Genomic DNA, 7,347 nt, shown 5'->3' with positions numbered 1-7,347 from the left:
CATTACTAGTTAGCAAATACTACATTTTGTGAGATCCCAAAATCTATCCTAGATACATGTTTTTAAAATGTGGTGATGGTAAATTTTCTTGTATTCGTTTGTGGGCAACACCAGGACATAATGCTCTTTTAGACTGAAAATATTTAAACATACTAACTTTTCTAGCTAAACATAATCATATTTCAATTAGTTACCACTTCTGGGTGGATGAAATCTTCCACATGTAAGGATGTGACAGAAAAACTCAATTCATAGTGGATGTTAATTCACAGATATTACCACAAAATTATTGCTTGTAGAAGTGAGTTCATTTGAATTTGATAATCTTGTTTCACTTTCTTTGGGGTTCAAGGAAAGAAAATAACTGCCCTATTAAATGCCCCTAGAAATACTGTAAAATTATTTATTCTTTACGAGAAAATAAATCTAAATGTCTTTTGAAGGCATCTATTTTACAGGCTTTGTAACCCACAAAAGAAGGAAGACTCAGAAATAGAAAATAAAAGCCTAACATAGATTACAATATTGAAATACAATACGTTGTCTAACTTCAGAATCTATGTAAACCGTATTTAAAATTATATCTAGAAAGTATTGACTTAAGCATATTATGATGTGAAGAAAAATTATCTCATAGGTATTTGAAGTTGCTATCTCAAGTATGGAATAGAATATACTTAAAGAAGAACAATGCAGTTTATATCGTTTTTAAAGTTATTGCTTTTATTAAAGCAACAGTTGGTGATCTAACTTATCAGAAGCCTTAGGTTTCCATGGCCCACACCACAAGTCCTGTCCTCCTGGAAGTCTCTGGAAGTCAGCACAGGGTTGACTCTGTCCCTCTGGGGCAAGTGGGGAATAAAAATGGAAATGAGGTTGGGAGGACCATAGTATTAAATTGCAAATTCCCTGCAGGCAGTTTTGCATTTCTCATTCTAGTCTGCATCCCCTTCAGAGATAATTTCAGGACTTTTAAATGAAATTGCTTAGATTAATTTTATTTGCAGAACTTTCCAGAATCCTGTCACCGCCCCAGCCCCATATCCACCCCCCCGCCCCGCGGAGATCCCAGGTCCCAGCCTGCTGAGCGGATTCAGCCTCACTAACATTATTGCGTAAACCCGCTAGGAAAAACCAGTTTTAACATAAACCGTTTCTAACTTAGGAGAAAAACAGTTTGGTTTCCAACACAACTGTGCTTTTAACTCGATACTGAAACGTTTACGCTGTTCCATAGGACGCTTTCTAGACCCAAACCGACCGCCCACGGTCCCTCCCTCCGCGCCGCCCCGCCCCGCCCCCTCCGCGCCGCCCCGCCCCGCCCCGCCCCCTAGGCGTCCCCTCTCTTCGCGCGGGCCCCTCCCTTCCCCTCCTCTCGCGGGAGCTCCCCAAGCCCGGCTCTCCAACGCCCCGCCCTTTTCCCCGTGCCCCTCAGGTCCCGCCTCCGGCCGCTGCGCCTCTTCCCTCTGCGCAGTTTCCCGCAGACCCGGAAGCGGATCGAGCGGGGAAAACATCAGTGTCCATCTGTCTAGATTAAATCGGCCCTTCGCCGTCTTCCAGACTCGGTGTCCGGGTGTTGCTACGGACCCCGAAATCTCCGCTCCGCCCCAGGTAAATACACACCTCGCGCCGTGGGTCCGGAAACTGCTTCCCTTTGGGTTGAAATCTCCGAGGCTGGTCCGCCCCCGATCTTTCTGGCTTCGGGCCAGATAGACACCGATTTCCGCGGTTTTTAAACCTTTAAGCAGGGGTTTTCCTGCCCCAAACCCTTCACTGAACTCCCGCACCGTGCCACGTGAAGTCCTCAGCCGCGAGGTACATTCACGCCCTTTGCGCCACCGTACCACCCTCGTCGGCCCGGGAGGGCAGCGCCGCGGCCTCAGTCCGGGAGAGGCCGCGTCCTTCCTCTGTCTGGTCCTGGAATTCTGCAGACCCCACACTTCTCCGAAAGCAGGATCGCCCCATTACTCCTCCTCCTGCCTGATCCTGCTCCCCAGGCCTCCCCTTCACAGTCAGCCCTTATCCTCACCCACGTTGCGGAAGGTGACCGAGGCCTGTTTTGTGACACCCGCCCATGTGCTCATGTCCCTAATTCTACCCCACTGGAAAATGCTGCTTTTCTGGGAGGCGCGCATCTTATTCCATGCCCTTCCCTGTGAATGTTGAGCAAAGGGGATCAGGGGAAAGAGACAGCAACTGAGAGCAAATAGAAAAACTGAGGGGAAACAGTAAAAAAGAAGGGGTGAGAACTATAAAAAGATGTCGAAGTAGAGAATGTAGAAGAGATTTACAAAGAGACAGTAGAAGTGAAAGAAGAAACCGGGAAAGTAGGGGGGGGGTGGTAGGAAGTAACTGGAGAAATGTAGAGAAAAGCTCAATGTCCTGAGAGAGGAAGGACAGCAAGATAGGGTGAGGGGTAGCAAAGGGTGAGGGGTAGCAAAGGGGGAGGCACCTCAGACAGAGTGGGGGAAGAGGATGGATGATTTGGAGCCAGGGCAGACAGAGAAGCGTGGTGCTGGGACACCAAGAAGAGCACCACAGCAGGGAGGAAGCCTAGGGACCTGGAGGTGCCAGAGAGTGGGGACAGGGGGTTGTAACAGAAGAGGAAATGTAACAGGGAGAACAGAGGGAGGAGAAGAAAGAGGCAGAAATATATAAGATTGGGGACAATCCAAAGATTGGACCAAAACACCAAAGCAGGTGAAACAGGTTGCAAGAAAGGAGCAGAATAGGTGTAAAGGAAAACAAACAGAAGTGGAGAAACAGCCGGAGAGGAGAGGGGCACAAATCAGCAGAATCCCAGGGGGAGAATGAAAGGAATCAAAAGAAGGTGAGAATGAGAAGTATGTACAGAATGAGGGAGGGAAACACATAGTTATGAAGAAAGAGGGGACCCTGTGTCCAAATTAATGGTGAGATGATTGGATTTTGGTGATTAAGTTATGACTTTGGTTTCTCTGTGATCTAATTGTTTGAATTATACAAACGAGGATGAGAATTATCAAGCTCTTGTCTGTGAGGCTGGTACATTTTATAATTCTTGACATCAGAGGCTGGCCTCTTGCAATCCCTGTTCATCCAGAGAGCAGTGACTTGACTCATTCAGTTGTGGGTCACCCTCTTCCCTTTTCCTGGAATGGGGTGGGGAATGGGGGAGTGAAATGGGGAAGAAGTGACTGACTCTGTCACTACATGGGGTCTTTTTAAAGGAAATTTAAAAGAGCTGCTGTTTTTTTTTGGTAAAGAATTTACTTTTTTTTTCTTTCTGGCCTTTCATTTCATTCATGGTTCATTTTGAAGGCTGAAATGAATCTTAGCTAATAGAGTTTCTATATTTTTATATATAATTACTTCTGAAGCAAGCTTTGCTGGAATCCTCATGTCATTTTCATCTAAATATGACATATTTAAAATATTTTTCCCTTTGACTACAGAATTCATTGTTTTTTTTAACAATTTCAAAATCATTTTCCTTTGAAAATTTATCTATTTCAGATTGAGGTGTGCATGCTTTCTACTCTTTATTATATATTGGAAACATTTTTTGGTAGCTGGTAGGTAATTTTGGATTGTTTCAGTGTGTAGTCGGTACAGATATCAATGATCTTTTACTTTAACATCAGAACCTAGTTGAACCACTCTATTTTTATTTTCTTCCTTACGTCCTCTGTTAAAACAGTGAGCTGTGAGCTACTAAGTAGATGTTCCCCTCAAGTCCCTCTTGTCTGTTCTGTTCTCTGCAAATGTTGAAGGATGGGCTGGATTCACGTGGAACATTGTTCCAACATAGCCCATGTATTCATGATGAAAAATTTCCTCAGAGCTTATTTCCACAGCGTACTCTTTCACTGTTTTAAACACCAATAGCCGTCTGTTCACAATTGTGCATTTTGTAAGTATGTTACTATGTTTTTTTTAGAAAAGAACAATTAAATGTTTGGGATTAACGTGATGAAACCTTGAAAGAGAAGTTTGTTTTGCTCAGGTATGTGAAAGAAGGCCTTAGAATTTTCAAGGGAAGTTGTGATAAAGAACAACCCTGCCCATTGACCCAACTACCTTATCAGAATCAGTCACACTTCCTCATTCTCACTCAACCCAGACTTTCTCAGGATAATCTGGTGAAATGTCTCCCCCTCTGGGCCTCAAAAAACCCACCTGTAACATGGAGATGAGGGACCGGACCAGAACACCTCCATATAAGCCACACCAACCACTTAAATATTTGGCAAAATTGGTTGTGAATCTATGTTTGGCAATTCTTCTAGGAGGGGGGAGTGCCCAATGTAATCAGAATCTCAAATGGGACTCAGTCCTCCAAAGATTAAAATGAAATAAAACCACAGGGATGGAAGGATGGTCTCTGAGAGACTGTCTTCAGAGACCTTTCTCTGCATTAGGATTATCAGGGCTAAACCTAAAGACAGGTCAGGTTGGTCCCTGGCATTGAGCCCTCCTCTGGCTTCCCTTGTTCCTCCGGACAAATTCAGATCCTCCCTGTGGCTCCACAGCCCTGTGTTATCAGGGCCCTGCCAGTGTGTGCAGCCTCCTCCTGGGAGCTCACCTTCCTCAGGGCTCTCTCTGCCCCAGTCACATTTGATATTTCTCTTTTTCCAAACCCTTTCCTGTCTCAAGTCTTTGTCCCTGCTCTTACCCTTTGTCCATAAATTATCCTGACTCTGGCCCTTTCTCCTTCAAATTTAGGCTCATAGACATCTTCCCCCACCCCACACCCTGTCATTTCACGTTCCCTCTGCCAGTCAATTTCTGTCACGTTACTCAGGTTTTATTGCCTTTGTATCAATCACCAAATCAGAAATGCTCCTCTGCATTGATCATTTCAAGTGTTTTGTGTTTTCCCCCCACCAGAGGATGCATAGTCTCCATGTTCACAGGACAACTGCAGCACCTGCTTTGGGGCTGTGTAGTTAGATGATGGGGCTGTGGATGGGGCTGAGTAGACCAGGAGGCCAGGACAGGTGATGAGGATGGTCCCATATTTCTTCTGGAAATTTCAACTCTGATTTACTTGAACCTCCTGTGGCTACTTTAATTTACTGAAAATAACAGCAGGTGAATGTACTGACGCCTACAAAGCCCTACAGGCCCAGTGTGCTGAAGCGTCCCCATTTTAGCCATCTATGTCACTGCTTCACTTCAGTTCCCAGGTCTTACAGGCTCTGCACATCACCAGGGACCAGTTGCTATCGTGGGCAGGGGTTCTGCCTTCTACCAGGTGATGTGCAGAGCCAGGGATCCTGGCTTCCCTTCTGAAAGGGTAGGGAGAAGGTCAGGAGCCTGAGTGGCATACAAGCACCCTCTAAAGAACTAGGGAATCTTGTAATTTGCTGTGATTGGTGAGATATAGGGACAGTGGTGGCTTCCTTCACAAGATCTGGTGCCTCTTTTTCTGTGACATCCTCAGTTAACTCAATCTAGCCAATCTTCACCTGCCTTTAAACTGGACTCCATGTTGTCCCAAATTGTTGGCTATTTCTTCCAGCAGCTCCAAATTCTTAGACTACATACTAGAAGCCCCACTGTCTTTCATATGGCTGTTTGGGTCCATTCCTGCAGCATTGCTTGTCTGGAGTCCCCTGTGCTGGTCAGTCTAGTTTGTTCTGGAAAATGGGAAAAAGTGGAGGGGTGGTATCCTTTGTGATCTACATGAGGAGTATGAAAGCAAGGATAGGGCCTCTACATAAGTCCTATGAATGGTGTGTACCCCTATTTAAGTGTGGTTGTTGGATCAGGAGTGTATGGAACTTTTGGAAAGTAATATCTCAGATCTGGCTGGAGCCACCTGGAAGTGGGTTTATGGGTAGCTGTGGGGCTGCATGGATTGTTCTGGAATGCCATGGTGTCTTAGTTCAGGTTTCCTGGGACAGAGATGCTGAGACTGAGGTTTGCCTGCAGGGGTTTAATTGGGAAACTTATGATCACAATGAAAAGGACTGAAGGCAGTGGAATCAGGCAGAGAGAAACATTGTCTTGCAGTGTAGCTAGAACTAAGGCCTAAGCTGAGCCCGCAGGGAGCTCAGGCAGGAGGAAGATGGGTCCCTGGGCCTGAGGGAGTGGATCTCAGAGCTGCACCCCAGCATCCACTCCACACGGTGACTTCTGTGGAGTCTTTCAGGAGTGCGGGAATCGTCCTGCAACCCATAGAGGAATTCTAGGGGAAATCGTCTTCTAGATTACTCGTGGTATTTTGGGGTATTTTGTGTTGCAGGAAGCTTTCAGATGCATTTGGGAAGATAAAAGGACAGTTTGGAGTGGAAGATATTGGGATCTCATTGGGGTATGTGCCTCTCCTTTTTTTTTTTTTTTTTTTTGAGATAGGGTCTGTCTCACTCTGTTGCCCAGGCTAGAGTGCAGTAGTATCATCATAGCTCACTGCAACCTCAAACTCCTGGGTTCAGCCAGTCCTCCTACCTCAGCCTCCCAAATAGTTGGGACTTCAGGTGTATACTACCGCACCTGGCCAACTTTTTACAGAGACAGGGTCTCCATCTTGCTCAGAGTAACCTTGAACTCCTGACCTCAAGCAATGCGCCCAGCCACATCTCCTTTTTATTAGTGGATTTTGGGTGGTATTCCTGTGTGAGGTGGAGTCATAATGAGTGAAAATATGGTGTCTTGGGTCACTGAGTCCCTAGGACTTTTATGTGTATGATTCCATGAGTATTAGGGCTTGTGAGATTTTTATGGCAGGATGGTTGGATTATTATGGAGTATCTGGGGAGTGTATGGGTCCCTATGGGACTTTGTAAGAGTGTCTGAGTCCAAAAGGGCAACAGAGGGGCCTCAGACTCAGGTGGCAGATGGTTTTCATTAGGAAGGGTTTGGTGTGGATGCGTCTAGGGACACAACTGAAGAGGGAGTGGTTCTAAGAGTCTGAGATAGGGAAAGATTTTTCTAAGATTCAGAGGGCAAACATAGACAGTGACATGCAGCCCAAAGGCTAAAATTGGGACTGTCTTTGGGAAGTTAAAGCTGCCAGTTTCTTGATACCGGGCCACTAGTGGTGATTATTCTCTACTGGCCTCTTCCTGTTTGTTCCAAGATACACAGGTGGTGTGGGTGGAGAGAAACATCCTGCCAATGAGAGGACCACATCTCAGCCCTGGGGAAGGATACAGGGATAGGTGCAGTGACCCCAAAGGAGAGTCCCTGTGGAGAGGTGGTTTCACCCTGCATATGGCAATTAGAACAGCATATTAAATTAATCCAGGACCTTATTTGTCAGTGTAGGGGATGGAAACTGGACATTGAAATGCAAAACTCCGCTTTTACTGAGTGTACAATTTCATAGCTATGCCATCAGAACCTCATTTCCATTTCTATTTC

General features: G+C 45.7%; 1 protein-coding gene across 1 annotated transcript in view; it reads left to right on the top strand.

The window, feature by feature from the left end:
• The first annotated feature begins 1,427 nt into the window (after positions 1–1,427).
• Positions 1,428–7,347, top strand: part of LOC105867597 (uncharacterized) — a 25,465-nt gene continuing 19,545 nt past the window's right edge. Inside the window, exons 1-2 of the mRNA XM_012757826.3 lie at positions 1,428–1,611; positions 3,920–3,985. The gene's annotated coding sequence lies outside the window, so the exon portion shown is untranslated. The remainder of the gene's footprint in view (positions 1,612–3,919; positions 3,986–7,347) is intronic.

The sequence above is a fragment of the Microcebus murinus genome, chromosome 32 (assembly GCF_040939455.1).
Source record: "Microcebus murinus isolate Inina chromosome 32, M.murinus_Inina_mat1.0, whole genome shotgun sequence".
In the NCBI taxonomy this organism is placed as follows: Eukaryota; Metazoa; Chordata; class Mammalia; order Primates; family Cheirogaleidae; genus Microcebus; species Microcebus murinus.
The sequence above is the reverse complement of the archived record's forward strand: the minus strand, read 5'-3'. Positions and strand labels throughout refer to the sequence as shown.